We start from the raw sequence: 21,252 nt of genomic DNA, 5'->3' as shown, positions 1-21,252 counted from the left end.
TTTTTTTTTTTTTTTTTTTTCCCTGAGATTTTCCTGGTGGTTGTTGGAGGATATTCTTGCATTTAGGCTCGGAGATCCTTAGAACAGTCAGTATCGTGAGTCAGCTGCGGGTTAGTTTAAAAGCAAACAAAAGGCACACAGGGCGAGCCTGACGTGCGCTCCCGTACTTGGTCAGATACTCCTCGAAGGCCGGCCCTTGTTTGTCTACCCAAAGACACGGGTGTTCCACCGTGCAGTCCAGCTGGTGGTAGAAGGGTGGATGTCTCTGGGCAGCTGGTGTTTSCAGGCGGACGCTCAAGGTGCCCCTTGGAGGGCACAGGGGATTCCTGCTGGGCTCTAAGACCTTGTCCAAGAAACCCTTGTGTGTTGGAGTCCAAGGGAGGAGGAGTGATCAGAGCAGGTAACCAGCTGTGAACCTGTTCGTCATGATGCTGCTAGAGCTGACCGCTGCATGCATAACAGGGGATGGTCAGAAGGTGGAGGATACGCCTAAGGAGCATCACTTTCCCCCATTTCTTCTGTGTTTTCTTTTTATAACTTGCAGTGGACCCTGTCAAAGGCAGTGCACAGAGCAGAGTAAAGCACCATGGAGTATGTAAAAATTGTACTGTAATAATAAAATTTCCAGTAAAGCGTTAGAACACATTACCAGGTGAGAGTAGAATCTTGAGTAGGAAGCCTCACTAGGATATTTAAGGACTCCTGAGGATCCTGCCTCCGCTCTCCTTTTTCATGTGGAACAGCCGTGCTATACCTGACACTTTTCCTAGTGCTCCCCAGTGCATGCTTTCAAATTGCTGCGGACAGTAGGAGACATCAGATTCCAACCTAGAGAAGAGATGTTCTTTTAAGCATCACYGCTTTCCTGTGAGGGGCGCGAATAGGCAAAACCTCCATCTGTAAGTCTAATTGGTCTGTATTTCATTTTAGTCCCTGGTGGTTGGGCCAGACAAGTGAGCAGGGATTTGTAACCTGCCTCAAAGCTCCAGGATGTGATTCTCCAGGGTATGGGATATGCAGATGCCAGTTTGCTTTTATAGAAATGAAGATGCCTAATGGTTTTCTATGACACTCAAATTATGTTAACCATATTTAACCACTTGAATTTACAGTTTCTCGTAAATTATGTAAACTAACTCATCGCCGTCCATGCTCGAGAAGCTGGAGTTGAATTTACTTGAATGTAAATTAGGTTCTGGTAGCTGGTGTTTATTTTGTAAGAAAGATATCAACGGTGTTATGTGGCAAGCAAGTGAAAAGGAAGAAATATCGTGAGAGTCTTTATTTCTTGATGTCAAAGTGAAAGGCCTGGCTTGATAATTCAGCTTGATAGCTGAGTAACCCTGAGTCACTTGATATAAGACTTGACTGCTGAAGTCAGAGTTAAGCTAGCTGGGATATCCCGTTCAGTAATCCCTTTTTTGCTGTAAAGCTGAACTGTTTTTCTCCTTGGGTGGCGGGGAGCGAGCAGCCTGTCAGCGTTTTCCCCGTGCTAATGAGAATACACCTGGCCTTCCTTTAGAGCTGACTGGTGCGGCTGTGGGCATCTCCCGTCCACCTGAATKTCGGCCGTGGGGAGAGAGGAGTTTGGCACGTGCCAGCGGAGCTGTCATAGTGACAGCATTGCCTTATAGCAGGAGTTGTGGCTTCGTCTTCATTGCTTTGTCAAGTAGTCTGCAGAGGGGGATCAGAAGCAAATTAATTGGTGGTTCACAGTGTCTGCTTAGGAGWGGCTTTTGGGATCCCAGCTCATGAGTGATGTGCTGGGGAAGAGAGAAAGGCAGAGGCTCCAGTGCTTCTCTTGAATGCTCTTTCCTGCAGAGGGGGAAGGTTCTGAGATCCTCCATGTCATGGTGATTAATTCAAGGTGAGGAGGTGACATGGGATCATTCTTCATAGGGGTCCTGCTGGCCTCCTTAGATCAGGAGGATTTAGCGAGCCTAATGGAGGGAGAATGAGGAGAAGAAGAAGTTCCAGAAGGATTTCTGAGAAAAAAAAGCAGCAAGCTGTTTTAAACGTAGGATGTGGCATGGCATAGATGAAAAATAAAGGGTTTATAAAAGGAACAAGTTGACAAGTAAGAAAGAACAGGGTCTGGCAGAGGAATATGCACTTGGCATGGCWGCCTCTGGGGGTGTTGGGGAGACTGAATGCTTGCAAGGAGCAGCCCAGCATCTGCTTGGGAGTTTGTCAGGGATTGCAGTATCAGTGCTGCGAAGCGTTAATCCTAGCTGTGTTCCCCTGTGGGGAGAGGGCAAAGCTGTCTATGCTGTTTGCTTGCCTTTTTTTGTTGCTAACGTGTCAAGAGAGAGATGCGTTCTAGCAGCATGGCAGGGAAAGGGTTAAGCAGAGGCACTGCAGCTAGTGTCAGCCTCACCTGGGCCTCTGGCCAACAAAGCCAGTATTTCAGGTCAGGCAGGATTCAGAAGAGAACAGCCTTCCTCTTAAATATGTTAGACCTGGCTGCTGCCTTTGAAGAAACTCAACAGGAAAACAGGAATAAGAGAAAAGTGAGGGCTGTCATTTGCACTGCTGCGGGTTTTTTTTTTTTTCCTTCCTTCTGTGGAAACAGTGAAAATGCAATTGTGTTTTAGCTGCATCACCTGAACAAGGAACATCGTGCCACGTATTCTCCGAGACCGCCATAGGTTTTGAATGGTGCTCAAGTGCCAGGCTGTAAGCAGCTTTGGAAGAGCCCGGCTGGCTCCGGGGAAGGGCGGGCTGTGCCCGCAGGGAAAGCCTGCGACTGCTCTGTGCTCTTAGTAACACCGAGCTCCCTGCTCACAATCTTTGCCCAACGATGACTCGCCCAAGGAAGGCTACCTGTGATGAGCAATTCTTGCTTTTATTTGGCTAGGCTCTTTCAGTGCTGTATTTAATACACCGCTCACCATTACCTCTAGGCAGTAGAATTCCTAGAAAAAATTCTTTCAGGGCAGGTGAGTCCTCATGGGTGGAATGGGATGCAGGACACAAGTCAGCAATTACTGAGCTATGTTCTGACCCCCTTAGCTTCTTATCTGCTATTCCATGATGGACTTCTATGGAGCCTATATTACAGAGTTCTCGAAGTATTAGCACTTCCACATGTGATCTTGTCGCTCTGCTCTTTTCTTGCCATCACCTGCTGACTGTTTTTTTCAGACGATTAGTTTTCCCTGCTTGTAAAACTTAATGGCTCAGCCACGTGCAAAGATTACAAAGCTGTGGGAGTTGGACCTTTAAGGAGCCGTGCCCCGTGCCTGCTGGCAGGGATTGTTCCATGGCAGAGAGGGGCACTTGAAGCCAGGAGGATCATGGTGACCCTGAGTTCRGTGGCTCTTGTTTGCCTCGTTAGCTCAAAGTCATAGGAACTTGGGATAGGAAGAAAACTTGATAGCCAAGTTAGCTTTTTTTATGAGGAAAATTGTTTCCTTCTTATTAGATGAACTCTTGCTTGCTTGTCCCGAATATCTGTTTCTCTGTTGCTAATGGCAGTGGAGATGCTGCCTCCTCTACTTAGGCAGTGATTGACATTTTTCATGACAGTGCTGATAGGAATTTAGTGCAGTTGTTTGTATTGAGCTCATCACACAACCCCTGGAGTTACCACAGCAGGCAGCATAAGTTTTCTTTGTGGCTTCCTTTTGCTTTAGCAAATGTGTCTAGTTCAGAAATGTCATCCTTACCTTGCAACCTCTCTTGTGGTCAGTCTCTCTCAGAACTGGTAAGGTGATTTCTGTAGCTCCAACCTCTGCTTGCTTAATGCAGAGTGTCCTGCAGTAGCTGTAGCAGGTGATGCAAAAAAATGTTGGAATGCTGAGAGGGAAAGTTGGAATGCGCCCTAACTCCCAGGGGCTCTGAGGACAAATCAGTTCTGTGTCTTACTGGCAAAAGAGCCAAAGGGGGAGGTAATAAATACAGCCCTGTATGTCCCAGTCAGAGGGGAATTTGTTGCTCATCTGTTTTCTGTTCTCCCTTGTTAGTCTGCCTCCATATTCCTGTAGCAAATACCAAGTATCAGCACTGTGCAGGGTCTGCAGCTTTGCTCATGTGTGACGGACAATACTGCAATCCAGATGTCCCTGCTCCTCTGCAAAGGGCTGCAAAGCTCATTCCTGCAGTGAAGGTCAATTAAAATTTATTTAGCAAATGAAATTGCTTTCTAGCAAGTAGGAAACGGCTTGCTCCAAGGGACTGAGTTTTATTTCAATTTGTATTTGTTCATTGTTCGTTTAAGCTGTAGTTCCCAAAGGCGGAGATGGGCATTCCTTCTGCAGCCTGGCTTAAACAGTGACCTGCACATGGTGCCTGCTTTGGAGACGTCACCTGCCTTGTACCTGACTCCGTTCTCTGTGTGTAAAGTAAACAAAGTAAAACCCAAACTGAGCCTCCATTTTCTAAACCTCACTAGTGATACATTAATTTAAATCTTGATCAAGTCTGTATCAGATGGCAATTAAATGTGAGATCCTTCCCTGTATGGTTCTTAAAAATGAAATTTGTAAATTTGACTGTATCATATGCCCTACATTTCTAGAGACCTGGCTTTCCTAGAGTCCCTGGCACATGTCTCTAGGGTATCTTCAGTTCTTATTTTAAGTGAGGTAGAAGCTTTAAAAGAGTTAATTTGGCAGTTCCTGCAGCGTGAAGACCTTAGAAGACAAATTGGTGGATTGTGTGCCTTCCACACGATAGCTAGGTGTTAGAGATGCAAGTTGCTTGAAGGAGGGGCTGTCAGAAGCATCTCACAAGACAGCAGGTGTTGAGGGTTTGGTGTTTTATTTATTTATTTATATWTWTTTTTTTAACAGAAGCACTGACAAAGCCGCAGAAAGCTACATTATTGGAAATGCGGTGTTTGTGATTCAGCAGATTTAGCCAGACCATTGCTCTGCATGTTTAAAGTAGTGCCCTTTAGGGGCTTGTTTGTAGACGTGGCAGGAAGGAAAACCAGGTTAAAGCTTGTGGGGGGGGAAAAAAAAAAAAAGGTGTTGTGAGTGTTTTGTCTTTGTATCAGTTTTTGCCTTTGCTGCCCAGATGTTTGGGTGGGGAGAGAGAATTCCCTGTTAATGTTATTAGGATCAAGGTGCTGCATAGGTGCGGGAATCAGGTAATCATGGGCAGGGCACCTTGTCAACTAGTCAATCATTTGCAGTGCCAGTTTTTAACATGCGAATGAATGCTTGAAGCCTCTGGTTATTCCTTAAAGGAAGGGGTGACTTTTTCCTCTTTAGTGAAGTTCTAGCAAAGCTAATGGAGAGGAGCCCTGCTCATACACTTCCAGCAAAGGGGTGGGACCAGTAGATGAAGTGACTGTTAAGCACCCACCTGCCTGAAGAGTGGGAGGAAAAATTAAGAGCTGGGCTCTGGTTTGGCTCATCCTCTGAGCTCACTTCCTTATGCAGCTAATTAGAGACACACTTGCAGCAGTTTGAGTCTAGCTGGAAACAAGGTATACAGGCAAGGAAAGGATAACCTAATCCTGAAGCATTTCTGAGCAATTCTGTGTTAGGCTTTTGACACTAGTGCAGGAAATGCCTGAGGGGAGGTGAGTCGCCTTCTGGGCTTTCCCTTTTGCATTTGCAGTTCTGTGTTTAAAATAAGCAGTAGATGGTGTTTTAAAGCCTTTTAAAGAGGTGAAGTTTTCAGGAAATCAGTTTGATTTACATGTAGATAATTGAGAATCAGCTGCCTCTCCGTGTTTCTGCTGCCTCAGTGAAGCTGCAGGCTTGTTTTTCAGAGTTTTTCAGTCGTTTTTGTTTAAAGYAGTGTACAGATAGATAGCCATTGTTACTGGGGAGGGCAGGTTCTAAAAATTGTAATCCAAGGCTGTATTTAGAGGCACAGGAGCTGTAATCCATAAACTAGATTGAACGGGCACTGCCTTCGTTCTCCTCTTGTGGCAGTGTCATGCAAGAGTGTTAACACAGCATGAACATGAACTGGTTTGGAGAGAAGTTCTGTTGGACCAGTGTGCCAGGAAGAACAATTTGTTTCTGTTGTGGCCTGTGGTATATTTTAACAGTTTTTGTTTGTTTTTCCCCTGGATTTCTGCAGATTTTCTGAGGCTGCTCTTCACCCTCCTCCTGGAAGCAGAGTTTGTGGGATGGGAGATGCAGAGTGAAGCATTGTGTGCATCCAAGTAAAAAGTGAGCACGGTGCAAACGAATGGACTCTGCGAGCAGTGCAGATTCCTCTCGGAGGGAAGGCCAGGCCAGCTCTGGTCTCTAGCACCGCGCAGTGGTGCGCAGGGCTCGCCGTGTCTGGACTGCCTCTGGCTCGCTCCTGTGCTGATTCATTGTGAACCGAACGCTCTGGGCTACTGGCTGCATCCAAGCCACAAATCCTAGGAGGCGGCTCTTCTAGAATCCGGTTCGTGTCTGGGGAGCTGATTGACGAGCTCTTTGGAACTTTTTTTGCTCATAATCTGTGCTATGTCACATGGTTTGCTTTCACTTCAGTTTGCCTGCAGCAGCAAACATGCCGATTGGGGCCATAAAGCTACATTTTAAAATCATTGTTAGTCTGTCATAGGTAGCTGTAACTGGAACAGCTGTTCTTTAAAACAGGCATTCTCTGGTGATTCATGCGCAAAAGAAACCTAACTTGGCTAACAGATGTTACCAAATGGTAGGTTTTATCAGGTGTGTCACAGTTTGCTGCCCTCGCATTGTGGTTACTAAAGATGAGTAAAGATACTCTAATGAATGTCATATGTGAATTAGAACAGCAGGATAAACCTAGATCCCACAAATATCAGAATTTAGGGCTTTACATTCTTGCTCTGTGATTCATAACCCTCTTTTTATGATCTGAAAATTTATTTGGGAATCATTCATAAATAGTTTTACTCTGAGTTGGTCCAGACAGGATCACGTTGGCCCCTTGATGGCTTCTGACACATGGGTCAAACTTCTGTTTCCTGGTAAAACAAAATAATCCCCATATGGAAACTGCTAGATAGTCTGTTTCATACTCATGCCCATGTCCATTCTGGGAATGCATGAATAATGAAACAAATTGCTCAGCATATGCTATACTACAAGTGAGGAACAGATTTTAATTCCAGATTCCTTCTATGTATTATTATGGACAACGTACTTTACGGCATGAGCATTAAGACTGAAGAGGAATCAAGTTCTTGGAAAGATGCAGCTTGCTTTTCAGTTGCTTAGAATGTGCTTTGTGGAAAATGACTGCAGCGCGTGCCTGTAAGTTGCGTGCTGTTTGGATGACATTCAGTCTGTGGCAGTACTGAGCCAGAAAGCATTAAAGTGTTTTGAAACCAAATATTCCTTTATTAGTACCCAGATATATTCCTGATAGGGAAGTTAAAAAAGAATAAAGAAATAAAGAAATAAGCACAAGCTGATAAAGTGCTTAAAGACCTTTACAGGCAGATAAAATGTTTTAACATTTTGCTACGTTCTTCCCTACGTTCTACGTTCACGTGGGGGTTTTTGACTGCATCTCATGTGTCAAACTCCATATTTTTTCAGGGAGTTTGTTGGAAGAACAATTTTTGAATCATTCCATAGAAATATGGGCCTCTTATGGGTCGCATGAATTGTTTCCTTCTGTTATTTTAAGCTTCTCAATTACTTTGATGAAAGCTGCTGAAGTGAATTAAATAACTCCCTAAAAAACTCTTTTGTGAAAGCACAGAGGTGAGTGATATACTTTAAAATGATTGAGTAGTTGGCTGTGTAGATATTCAGGCTTTTACTGAATGCAAGACACTTTGCAAAGAGAAAGAGTACAGAGCAATTATATGTCGACTAATGAATGCAATGTTAGGTAGGACTAATGAATTACTAGACTGAGCAGTGATTTATGCCTCATCTCATGAAGCAGCAAGTGAGTCCTTGCTGACCAGGCTGCCATCAAACAGAAGAGGAGTGGTTGGCATCTGCTCCTTGAAACAGGTTGATGGTTAATGTTGATGCCTTTGGTTTTTGTTTGCGTTTAATCCTTTTCCATGTTAATATTTCTTCCCTTAAATGGTTGACTTGCTATTCTGGCCTCAATGATTTCACATCTGACCGTGATTTTACTTTTTATTACCTTGCATGGCTTTAACATGTATTCTTTGTCACATTTAACAGCAGTCTTCTCAACACCACAAAGCTGAGGTTGCTTTCACATGCTGTGTTRAATGAGGCTTTGGATCCCACTTGAACTGCTCTGCTTGTGGTTACCGAAGGATGGAATGATAATGTCCACGCTAAATGCTCTGTTGTGATGTTATTTGCACTGCAAAAATGGATATGAGATCTCTGCTGTCCACAAAATGTAGTTAATACTTGGTTTGTTTGGTTGCTGATGAGCACTCTCAAACTTCCCTTCTGAAGTGAGACCAAAGCCGAGGAGCTGGTGTCCTCATGAGGCACAACCCTTCTATGTCACTTAGGCTCTTCTCCATGACTTTTACTTGCTTGTTTGTGTGAAGTCATCTCTGTTTACATGGTGCCACTGATGAGTAATGATTCACCCTGAAAAGCTATTTATGCTAGARTATGAATATGTACAGCCAGATGAATAAAACTGAGTACACGGAAGTATGTAAAACAGAAGGCTTGACCTTCTGATTTCAGCTAAGAGACTGAGTTGCATCTGGAGAGATTCAGTTGCATCTCACACTTAAGTTACCTAGCAGATTCCCTTATATCCCAGTAGCTTTGGCTGATGGATTTATTTATTTTTATTCTGCCATACTCTTTTTTGAGTAAATTGGGAGAAAAATTAAATTTATTTTTTTCATGGTGTCCATGATCAGTATGTCCAAAATGTACATTTGAAATCTTTTTGGATTTAGTTAGTACCATCTTACATAATAGGAGAATTGCAAATGTAGTAAAGTAATAAACCTTTCTAGATCTCAGTTTCCCATTTTGTAAAATGTGATTTGGTGGAACCAAAATACCTGAATATTGTCCAAGTGCTGTTATCAGCTGTACAGCTGTAATTTTAAAATGTGCCTTCTTTAAAAGGTCGGTCTTTCAGAGTAATTTCAAAAGATTCATTTTTATCCATTAACAAGGCTTAGTGAAGAAATGTTACCATAGTTCCTCTATATAGTCTTGCTAGAATTCTCTTAGCCTCTAACATCTTTTTTAGGATACAAAAGGAGACCAGAAGGATTGCTGCAGTGTTTGATTTATTACCTGGTGTGTCTGGGAGAAAGGAGAAGTAGTGGGGAGAGAGGAGAAGGGGAAAATAAAAAATAGAGTAGATTCCCGTAGTCTCCCACTGGAATCTTGGCTTGAGGTGAACAGAGGAGTAACAAAACTCATTGCCCTGCACTGGGGCCCCTCTAACCTTCCCCTTCCTGTTGAGTGGTGAAACAAAAAAGCAAACATTTAACGGGATGTGGCAGCCTGAGACAATGAACCCTATTGTAGCAGGAACACCAGCCCCTTCTTTCTCTGCATAAATTCTCTGTCCTGGCAAGGCTAGTAGTGCTGYGGTGGAAGTACGCCAAGCCTTTCATTGGGCAAAACCCAAGGGTAAGCAGCTAAGCAAGGTTAAGCCAGTGGTGTGCTTGCTTGGTCCCTGGAGTGATCCTGTATCTAGCAGCCCTGTTGAAGTTCCCTCGCAGCAGAGACTTTTCAGAAGAGTTCTTCTTTTAGTGTAGAAAATGAGGTCGTGATACTTGAGTCCTAGTCAAGTATCAGTGCCTTTGTTATAGGGAGGATGTGCATTTTGTTCAATAATGCATTTCATACATTTATTTGCTTGATATTATTAGAAAGTGTAACTGCATTAATAGTACAGCTGATGTATTGTGCACATCTTTTTTTCTTGTGGATCTGGAAATATTGAAGAGCTGTGTATTTAAGTATATACAGACACAGTTTTAGCAACTTACTTTTAGGTACTATGTAAATGCAGATGCAGGGGGAAGCAGTGAAACACACTGTAATCTTTGAGCAGCACGATAGAATCAAAGTGACTGAAAAAGGTCCTGTTCTTCAACTTGTGAAAGCACACATGATGATTCGCTGTTCTTGGCGTATTCTCTGCTGCTGTGGCCATTGTGCATCTTRCACGGGTGTTGCATGATTCAGGAGGCAGAAGTGCAGAACCCAGATTGTTTTGTGGCCAATATCTGTTAACTTTTAATATGTTAGCAGTCCAGTGGAAAGATTGCTTATAATATGTTCTACCCACAGTGCGAGTGATTTGGAGCAGCACTACTTAGTAGTCCCAGTACTTGGAAGTATAAAAAGGGTAAGAGATTCTTGAAATTGTGATGTAACATGGGATCTACAACTGTGTTCAAAAAAAAACAAAGCAAAACAAAAAAAAAACTTGAAAAACAAAAGAACTCCCCCACAGAAACGGTGACTTAATTTTTCTTTATATTCACCTAATGTCATGACATGAATCTGTTTCAGACTCAAGGATGAGAAGGGGGTCTCTTTCTGTATTTTTGATGATGTATATGAAACATAGTAATGGCCATAAAAGCACAGTGTCCTATGAACTGTTCCCTAACATATGTATCGGTGTATTAATCTTTCCCCTCTATTTTTATTTTGTCTTTGGAGGGATGAAGGGGTTTCCTTTTGCGGGGAGGAAGGGCGTCTGTGTGCTTGTCTTACAGGCAAGTGTATTTTGTTCTTCAGGAAAATAGGGCAGTGTGGACTTTACCAACTCTTACTGGTTTAAAATTGACCTACGATTTCYAGAGCAAGGCAAAAATATACATATGTAGTCTGGATTGTATCCAAAGCATCTTTACCTCCAAACTGGTTTGGAGTCTAGAGAGACAGGATGTTCCACAAGAGGGAAACAAAAAAAAAAAAAAAAGTGATTAAAGAGCATGAACAAACACAGAGTATATTATTAACAAAACACCAGGCTGTATTTCGTGTTGGGTTCTCTGGCTGGTGACCCATGGACTGTATTTCATGTTGGGTTTTCTGGCTGGTGACCCGTGGGACTGAYGCACAAACTAGCAGAGAGACAAAGGTCTAGTCTGTTCCAGCATAACTATTAATCGGTAAAGGCTCCCTGGAGCCCCCGTGTTATATGGCAGTGTCGCAAGCTGTTCTCACCAGCCATGGGAGCAGTATTGTTGTATATTAAATATACCATGGTGAGACTCCATACTTGGGAGCATGCGGTGAGATAATTGTTATGGCAACTGTTATGGAGAGGTTTTACCTTGACTCATGACTCTGTAGGTGTCTCTCAATTAGGTTCCCTGTTATTTCCAGGCTCTTTGCATGCTATTGACGATGTCTTTCATTTCTGCTTTGCATTCTGACTCACGGATCAGTCGATGTCCTGTACTGGCCTGTGGACCTCTGCCGTTTTTTGCAGATTCTTTCAAGGTTCTTCCACATTGGGATCAGCAGCTGTCTGGGCTAGGATCTCTATGGAGACACTATGAGTCAAGCTGCTAGATGATGAGGATACATATAGCAGGGGCATGAGATGAAGGGTAGATGATGTTTGGAGATTTATGGAGCACTTTAGGGGCTGTCAGTTGAAAAGCRAGTTTGCAGTAATGCTGGCATTAATATGGGGTAGTGTTAGCTGTCTGTAAGCAAGGAGAAAAATAAAAAATCTGGGACCTTTTATACAGTTGTTCACAGTACTAGGTTTTCTTGCTACTCGAAACTTGCTTGCCTTTGACCTCAGAAAGCCTGAAGAGAGCAATGAATCTTCACCGGGTAAAGATGTCTTTGGGAAATGCAGTGAAAAAGTCTTAGAACTGCTGTGTTCCAGGCCATGAATTTGCATGCATTTTCCTAGGGCTGAACTTCTGCCCTCCTCCACCACTRGTAGATGATGGAGCACATGTGAAGTCTGGTGATGTTTTAGAAAAGACAGTGGTCTTCTCCAAACTCAGCAATGTGAGAGGATCTTAGAAAATGGAGTTTCAGCCCATATAGCTTTCTTTTTCATAGACTGTTACTTTATTATAAGTGGTTATATGGAAGCTAGATTTTCCTCCTCAAGGAGGAAACTTCTCAATTTTTCAGACATTTAACACTTTTAGCCCAATGGACATCTAGCCATATTTCTGCAGTTCTGCAAGCTCATCRTATTCAGGCTGTGTATTAGCCAGGCAGGAAAGAAGCATTTGGTGCTGTGGGATCTGTGGATGTAGAAGCTGTGATGGGCAGTGAACTGCTGTCTAAGATGACARCTTTTCCCTTAGTGCCCACAGCATCGCTCAGGAACGTGTCTCCTCCCTGGAAAAGATGCCAGCKCCTTCCCTTCCCTGCTGTTACTCAGCAGATACACTCCCCCACTCCGCTCCTCCCCATCCAAACTGGAAGTCATTTTTTGCTAATGCTTCCTTGCTCCTCTTTGTTAACCCGGAGAGGTTCTTGCTGCGATGACCCGAGGCGCTCTGAGCATAATGCTGCTGCGARTGAGAGGAGAGGGACTGTGGAGCAGCACGTACCAGCTCCGAGCGGAGGCCCCTGGGCTGCCTGCCCGGCAGCGGGCGTGCAAGCATGAGTCACAGGCTGCAGAACCGGCAAGGCAGGGGCGTCAGCGTGGTTATTGCTTGACTCACTCCTAGCCAGCAGCAGGTCAGCTGGCGGGTGGCTCCAGACTGAAGTGAAAGCTCCTAACTCTCCAACCAGCTCATAGTTCGCTAAGTGAATATCTGCATTTCATCAGCATCTTTTATTGTCTCTGTGAAAAATGGTATTCAATTGCACATAATTGCTAGTGTTTCAGTTTCCTGTGGCTTTCAACGTATTCATTTGTGTTAGGTCAGCTCAAGTCTTTTATAAACATAGAGATGTTTTAAGTCTGATGAGCTTGCAACATTACGGAAGACTTAAAATACTCTAAGATCTCAAATGCTGGAACTGTGACGCTTTCTCCTCAGCCTCAGCTGAAGTTTGTACATAATAGTGAAATGTAAGTTCAGCACTTCTTTTAGGCTTCGTTAGAGAAATCATTCAGGGTACCTTAAACCATTAAAGAACTAAATGACTTTTTTTCTTTTGTGAGTTGACAGATCTTCCTATTCCGGATAGAAAACCTTCTTCCTCTTCAAAGAGGAAGACGTTCCATCTCCTTGGGCAGTTTGAATCCACTGGCCTTTTTGCCTAGAGGGGGACAAGGGCTGAGACGTTCAGATGCTGCAGTTTTGGGGACAGTAAGTAGCTCCTTGGAGGAGAGAGGCCCCCAGGAGCGAGGGGGTCTCTCTCACGGCCTCTAGGCTGTGCTTGTGTTGACGGCTGGAAGGGGCTGTGYTGGGAGGGCCATCCCGGGGGCCTCCGCTATGGCACAGGCTCCGGCGTGACCTCGTGCGTCGTCAGACGCCACGGAAATCAGCCCTGAGCCCGCAGGCTGCGGCAAGCAGGGCTTCGTTAGCTTTGTTGCTCTCCTGCTTATCGTGCTGAAAGAACCTGTGGTTTCTGCTTTTATTGACCTCTGTTTGCTGCCCTTTAGTTTCTGGGGATGTGGATTCAGAAATGTATGGTTTGCCAATCCCAAACAGCCATAGGAAGGAAAGATAGCTTAAGAAGAGGTTCCCTAGGTATGGGGCACCTGTGGCTTGCAAGGAGTTTTAATAATGACTTTTTTCTTAGCAGGAGTTGYTAATTCTGAGGCTCTTCCACTGACAGGATCTTGTCTGACTGTGTGGGAAGGCACATGAATGGCTTAGTGCCAAAGAGGCAGCAGGTGGACCTACAAAGCGCTGTCCGCTGTGTGCAGCACACCCTCTCCTAACTCGTTTCTTGCACCTGCTGCTTCCCACAGAAACGATTGCAGGGCCAGGGCCAGCTGAGATGTCACATCATCAGCGTGCRTAGCTCTTCTCTGCTGTGGCTGATTCTTAAACCAAGCATGCTGTTGGACAGTATCTGTTGAGAGGTTTTATTTGTTTGCATCATCTCCTGAACCATAACCCTACTGCACTGGTCCTGAACTTTGTCTTGCAGCCCAACATCTTCCCCACCCCATCGCCCCATCTCCTCCCAATCCAGCGTTCAGCCATGAATAAAACTCTGCTGCTGTTGACATAGATGCCTCGATCATTTCAGCATGTTTGACCAAGTGCAGTACCCGTGGCATCTTTTAAGACCTTTAGTGAAAATGTTGGTGCTTGCAGCTTTCTGGAAAGCTGAGCAGTTTGGTGAGGGGGTGATGTTATGATGTGCCAGGTCATGTGTAGGTGGCAGGTACCTGCTTTTGCAGAAAATTAGTCAGCAATAGTATCTTCAGACATTTTGCAGGAGTCTGMTGTGCTGATTCACTAATACTTCACTTTGGTGCTATTTAAACATCAATGTGAGTTATTGATRTTATATGATATACATTACCTTGCAGGAATAGCTATGACAAATACTTAGCCTTTCTGTATTACTCTTCCTGGATTGCACTCTGTTAATGTAGCAATAGACAGTCTGACTTTTATGTGTGTATATATATATATTATCCTTATGTATTTAAACACTTCTTATCATCTAGACTTTTTTTTTCTCAGTGTCTCCTACTTCTGTTGTCCATCTTTTTGGTTCTTGTGTCTAGTTGCTCCCATTTTCAGGCTGTTTCTGGCTTTTGTTAGTTTTGAATTCTCAAGATTGACAATGACACATTTAAGACACGTATTTTCTGATTCAGCTGACCTCTTTTGAGCTGTGCTGGCTTATAGGATTGCCCCCCCCCCCCCCCCCCCAAGAAAAGACGTATTTTAAAGATAATTTCTGGTTGTTAGAAATGTATCTTTTTCTACCAGAGGTATAATTTTCTGCAGATGGTTTGTCTACAAAGCTACTTTATGCTTCTTGTTTTTCCGGATGAAGTAGTACCCCGTCAAACTTTGCATGGCATAATCAAGAAACAAGATTTTCTAGCACAGTGAGTACTCGCAGAGTCAACTGGTTCATGATTTCTAATGACCAAGAATCCATGAAACACTGCACCCTAAATAAAAGCAAAGGAGCAGTAATCACTGGATAACTGCTATTTCACCTCCACATGTGTAATAAGCACCTTCGGGGAGGAATTTGGGGAAGGTACATCACGGAATGATTTAGTATGAGCTCTTGTATTCTCAAGGAGTACTACCTGAGTGAGCTCCGAAAAGAAATTTTGAAGGAGGATTTAAAATGACGTTATGGCTAAGGATTTAGTGATGGTGTTCGTGGGAAGACCTTACGTAGAGATCGTGGAACAGAGGATGTTCTTTCCTTCAACACTTCGTGTCTGTGGCTTAAATTGTAAACTTTCTTTCCCGCTTGGACGCAGCCCTGTGCCACGTGCTCTGGTGACCCTGCGTGCAGGGGGTTGGACTGGATGACCTCTGAGGTCCCCTCCAACCTTCAGMATTCTGTGATTCCGTATAGACCAAAAGCACTCTCCTGTTTAGAAAGAGGCCAGCATTGAGTATCTGCATAGCGACGGAGGTCCTGCACTCACTATCTCCCACCTTTGCTCTGTTTTTCATAAATAATTCAGTTGGCATTTGTCTGTAAACATTTCAAGGAAAATCATGTTATCATTAAATCAATCTGATAGTTTGCATAATTGTTGTCTATGTGTAGGTTTGCCTTATTTGTGGTTTCCTGCCAACATAGATACTGAGTCTTACAATGTGAGATCAATAAAACAGTTGTACTTGCACAAACATTTCTACCCAGTGAACTGGAAAAAGATTGTCAAATTTATATTTCTTCATCTTTCCTCACTGCCATAGGCATGAACAGAAGAGCCTAGGTGATGTTGATCTGGCAGAAGATGTAAACTGCTCACCTCCACTGCAGAAGTTGTGTGCYGCAAAACGCGACAAAGTTAAGGACAAAATACAGACCAATAGTAGGTCAACTCCAGAGAGATGTGCACTGTTTGCAAAGATTGCGGAGGGCCACATTCCTCTAGTAAGGTCAGCAGGAGCAAAACATCCCCCACAGATGTGGAGGTCTGAACTGAGTGTTGGGAGCAAGGGTACTGTGTGTCACTCCCACGCACTGTTCTGCCTTTGTTATGCGAGGCCTTGCATTTTTAGGAGGCTTTTCAGACCGCTTATTTAAGAGCTGTGGTATGTACCCATATGTTAAGAGGATTGTTTACACTCATTCAAACATTCTGATTACCTTGAAATAGAATGTATGATTTTAATATATGTTTATTTCTTGCAAATGTATGTTTAATCCTGTAAATTTGCATGTTGAATCAGCATTTTTGTTATCAAGAGCTGAAATCCTAGGTTATCTGATCCTTAAATTTTACACTTACGCCTCTTGTAATTTGCAGCARCATGTGATAAGAGTTGAGAAACTTCAGGATAATTCAGGGAGAAAATTCTATATAGAAAGTTCTCCGTATGTATACTATTATTATATATATAACTTAACTATATATTTATGTATTATATATGTATTTTAAAAAAGCTGTATGGAAAAGAAAGAGGAAAGAGCATCCCTCTCTCTTTAAATAAGAACAAAACCAAAACAACCTGCATATGTCCAGAATGCTAAGCATAGCGCTGCTATTTTTGCAATCAGTATTACTTGTTTTATACTTTTTCAAGTCTCTTAAAAGAGTGTCCTCTGACACTCTACTAATAATGGAACACTGATTTCAACAGAAATTCATTCCAGTTATTCCCTTTCTCTGATCTCTGTCCTGGTTGGCAAASTGGCAGTCGTCATAAATTTTTCTATAAGTTATGCAAAAATGTAGCTATTTGCTTGACTTGAGAAAACAAAGTCCATGTGCTGTGTTTTCTATGTTATTGCTCGATTCTGCTCTCTGTAATCTCTGGAATATGGAGAGAAATACAGGGTGTATTGCTGTGTTTGTGTACACACAGTCATGGCAAGTACAACTTGAAAGGTTAAACTTGATGTGCAGTCTAGGGAATTTTAGTATGGGCTTTGGGTAAAAAAGAGGAATCTCTGATTTGTCCCCTTGAGGTTCTGCAGAGGTGCCAGAGGGAAAGGCTGTTTGGGCAGAGTCAGTAGAGGCAAAGCCGGGTCAGCCTCAGCTTTTCCCAACCTCAGGTAGCCTCTGTGGTACCAGGGCAGGCCAGGGCCTAGGAGCATAATRTGGGATTTCAAAAGTGCAAAAAAAGTCTGAGTTAGGTTTGAATCTAAGAAAGCTTTGGAATTAGCTACTTGGTAGGGAGGAGACTCCTGTGATGCTGGTTTTGACCAGTTCATGGTCTCTTGTCTGTTGCCTCTTCCGTCCRTAAGATGCTCATGCAAGGAGTGGATTAGCAGAGAAAATACAACCAGAGGATGCATTTGGTTTGCTGTATTGGAATTATTTACATTGTTTACTTGCCTCCTGTCTTCTGATATACTGTGACCTGCAAGGGAACATTCCTCGTCCACAGCTAAGGCATTCAGGTGGAGTTAATTGAGCAATTAAATAATCAGGTGATGGAAGTAAAAATCTCATTAACACAGTGGATGCATTTAGCAATCTTGCCTCGTTTTAGTTATGACTTACGATTATGTAATGTGTACATTGCTACATAGGTGCACACTCTGTGCAAAACAAAGAGATAACCAGCTGTTCTGACGTACTCCTTAGCTGATCCGCAGGGTCATGACTTGAGCGAGCTGAGCAGAAAGGTGACAGCAGGCATTTCTGATGATAAGTTAGTGGATATGGACAGACCATTTAGTGTAGCTTCTTCCCCAACTACTACTACAAAGGTGGCTGTTTTAGTTGAAAGGTCAGGTATGTAAAACAAACAAACAAAAACCAAAACAACGTGTGTGAAAACACATACAATGCTAAGATTATTATTAAACAGGTAGAGGATGCAGCACTATAAATGCTGTTGTGATGGAAAGCACAGGTAAACCTCAAACCCTRGAACGGAGGGCTGAAAGGGATGCTTCATGCTACCTGAGACAAACTTCTGCGGTGCTGTTAGGCTAGAGTGGGCTAGAGTGTAACGGAAAGACTGCACTGCTCTCTAAATCTCCCTGTGCTCCCATACAGGAGTTCTTGTCTTGGTCTTGTCACAGAGCTTCAGAGGAAGGGAAGGAAGAAAGGAAGGAAGGAAGGAGCTCTCTTTTGGCTTTGTAGAATGGTTCAGTTTTAAATTTGAGGAGGTATTGCAAAAGGTCATGAATATTGACTCTTTAAATTAAAACAGCCTGGTTTTATTCTGCTAGACAGTAGATTATTTTGAGGCTTGACTTCCAATTTTATGTTCAAAGGTCATGGCTCTTGTTGGAGCAACCAGTTAATATATTAGCATATGAGGGTCAGCATAGAAATTTAATCCAAAGAATGTAAAGGAAATCGATGTGTAATGTGTTTACCTTAGCTGGTGGTTAATCACGATTACTGTTTGCTACCTGTTCCATTTCTCTTACTCAAGAGCTTTAGTAAATGTTTATTTGACAGAATGTTCTGTTCCTTTCATTTTTTTTTCTTAAAAGAAATACAACCTAACCCCCATGCAACTGCAGCTGCAACATCATATTGCAGGCTGGACTCTAATCTAAGGAGTTTGCTCTGGTGCGGAGAGTTGCCAGTCTTATAGTCATGAGAATGACCTGCCAAATTGAGGGTAGGGGGTTAGCCAAAGAGTAAGGAGATTGCTTTGGAGTATCTCAGAAATTAGATACTTAGAGCAYTTAGGCTTATCTGAAAACACTGAACAAACTGAGTACCAAGGTGAGTAGTCTGTTTATGGGGAAGTCTGGATTAGCTAAGCGGGCTAGATCAGTAGAAGCAAAAAGCAGACTGGTGAACAGCAATGTGTTCTTTACCTCAGTGTCCACTGGTAGTTCCTGCCTGAAACAAGGCATAGATCTGCTGTCTCACCTAGTATAGCCTTCTTCCTGCCGTTTCAGTAGAAAGCTGTACTTGAAAGATCCCACTGCACAACACTGTGCCGTCCAGCAGAGGTTGCTTTGCTGTATGCTAGTAAATCAATTTTATTTGAATGCGATCCATACACCGCTGTGAAAGTAGGGAGCCTTACACAAGTCCTTGTTGTTATTCCATCTGCATGTATGTGCTCTGGAACAGGGGGTGCCTGCGCATTAGCAATGCTGGTTAGCACCTGAAGTGGCAGAAATGCCCTTCACTAGTGATGCCACCCTAGGATTTCTTTTTTCTCCCTCCWATAAATGTTTGTATTCCCCATGGCAGCATCCTCGAATACTGCTATCAGAGACAGACATTCAAGAGGGAAGAGCCAGGTGGAGCTTCAGTAAGAGGGTTCTTAGGCTGTGCTAGAGGAACTATTAGAAAATAAGGATAGAATACTACAATGCCTTCTGCTGTTGCAYGTGCTTCAGGGAAAAGGAAATTGTGCTTACCACATAGCAAATGTACTCAGATGCAGCTGCTGCAGAAGAATGTGGGGAGCCACATCTGCTGCTCGGGTCAGGGTACACAGCCCCTGCTTGTTTCTGTGCCTTGCTGAGCCTGCTCGTGCCTCTCTCCTGCTCTGCTGCTTTGAGGATTGACTTGATGCGCTAGGTGGACAGAGTCTCTGAAGGAGACAATGGCATAGGTGAGGCTTTCGTTTTCCTAATATTTCCTCTTTGCCCTTCTCTCTGCCTCGGTGTATGGCAGGCACAAGGAAGGCTGTCAGAGTAGCTCCAGGACCATCCAGGAATATTAAGGTACCTGTCTGTACCTGTTCCTACCAAGCGGCCATACCACACCCGCACATCTCCGTCTCCACAAAGCGGCTGGTTGTTTGCGACGGCACAAACACAGCCCTCTAGTCTCTGCCTTGTTGTTAGACGTTTTCAGGCAGAAAGTGGATGACACCTTCTGCCTTTCCTGTTTGACAGGCAGTCCACATGTGGATGGAAGAGGCTAAATTAAAAACAGAAGTAGGCTTTCTGGTTTTTCTTGATAACTGGTATAAAGAAGAGAAGGGAGCAGACTGTGCACTGCAATTAATGTCAAGCGCTATTGCAACTCATCCTGTAATGCGATATAGATAAAATCTTAGAAGAAAATTGAACATTGCACTGAGTCAGAAGCATAGAGCAATGCTGGATTTTGAAGAAAGTAATTAGCCCCAGGGATCTGGTGATTTCTCATTTCCCTGGTGATAAACAAAGGAAATGGTGCGGCACTTCTCATAGGCCTGCAAAGGAAATTCAATCAAGGTACAGAGCCAGTTTCTACACCAAACCATTTATTTAATAAATGCTTGGTAAAAGGCAAGYGCACCTCCCTTCTGATCCATGTGCAGCTTATAACCACAGGATTTTACCTTTGTGAGCTGGAATACCTTTGTGAGTGAGGGTTGTCACTCTCTTCTCCTGCTTTCCTGCTGTAGTGTTTGTCACCTTCAGTGATTTGTCACATTGAGAAGAAAATCTGGAAGGTGTTTTAGGGCATAATCACGTCCTTGCCTTTTGTGAAGTGCTTTATATATTATGGGCACGTAGTAAACTGAAATATTTTATCTGATTGAGTTTGTCGCATGGATTTGTGTCTTTATATGACTGTCTCCCCTAAGTTGCACACAGGAGGGATTTACAATGTCATTGTATTGCATGATAAAGCTGCCTGCATTTAACATTTTTGTTCAGCACTCATTGGCCCAGAAATGCTTGGTGAATGCAGCAAAACGTGTGTGTTTGCTTTGGAAGAGACTTCTGCTCAGTCTTCTTTGTCAGCTGCTGGTAACACGGAATTCAGTGAAGAATATTGTGTTTCCCTGGTTCAGTATCTTACTGGGTCGGTCACAGGAGCTGAGCAAGAAATGAATGGAAATTTGAAGCCTGGTGCTTTTCTSGGACCGAACTTTACCACACCAACTGCTGTAAAATTCTGTTTTCTGGAGTCACCAAGTGCCCTCTGGTGGCCAATTCTGCCTAACGTGGGATATTCATTGACAGACTGACAGACGGAGCAGCTATTGACGGGGTGATCTCGTTAGGACAGGATCCTGTAAAGATTCAGAGTACGTATTCATTCATACAGGTTCATTAAGGATCCGTGCAGTGAAATATGAAAGTATGGAAATGTAAGAAAGTGCAATATGGAGGCAGAATTCAGCATGCTGGACTGTTTAAAATGCAGCAGCCTGGGCTGAATACCGGGTGGTATCTTTATTTGCAAGCCACGAGGAAATGCAGAGCACAGGAGTACCAAGGGGGCTAGTCTAGAACCAAGGCGCGGGCTAAGGCGGGCTGGGCAGCGCCGGGCCCTGCTGGGCGGCGCTAAATGGCGCCCGGCGGCACCTGGGCGGTCACCGCGGCCACAGGAGCGCGGCGGTGACGTCACCGCGCGGCGTGACGTCACCGCGCTGTGCAGAGGGGGCGCCGCGCCGGGCACCGGAGCGGAGGTGAGGCC

At 43.7% G+C, this 21,252-nt stretch overlaps 1 protein-coding gene across 3 annotated transcripts in view; it reads left to right on the top strand.

The window, feature by feature from the left end:
* SLC45A1 (solute carrier family 45 member 1) overlaps positions 1-21,252 on the top strand; it is a 37,707-nt gene that overhangs the window by 8,475 nt on the left and 7,980 nt on the right. Inside the window, exon 1 of one of the 3 annotated variants that reach the window (XM_026051010.1) lies at positions 20,839-20,860. The exons of 1 other annotated variant lie outside the window; for it this stretch is intronic. The gene's annotated coding sequence lies outside the window, so the exon portion shown is untranslated. Of the gene's footprint in view, positions 1-20,838; positions 20,861-21,219; positions 21,245-21,252 lie in introns of those variants that run through there. One more of the 3 variants, XM_026051008.1, reaches the window with a different exon arrangement.

The sequence above is a fragment of the Nothoprocta perdicaria genome, unplaced genomic scaffold, assembly GCF_003342845.1.
Source record: "Nothoprocta perdicaria isolate Ctin4 unplaced genomic scaffold, notPer1 scaffold_72, whole genome shotgun sequence".
Classification (NCBI taxonomy): domain Eukaryota; kingdom Metazoa; phylum Chordata; class Aves; order Tinamiformes; family Tinamidae; genus Nothoprocta; species Nothoprocta perdicaria.
The sequence above is the reverse complement of the archived record's forward strand: the minus strand, read 5'-3'. Positions and strand labels throughout refer to the sequence as shown.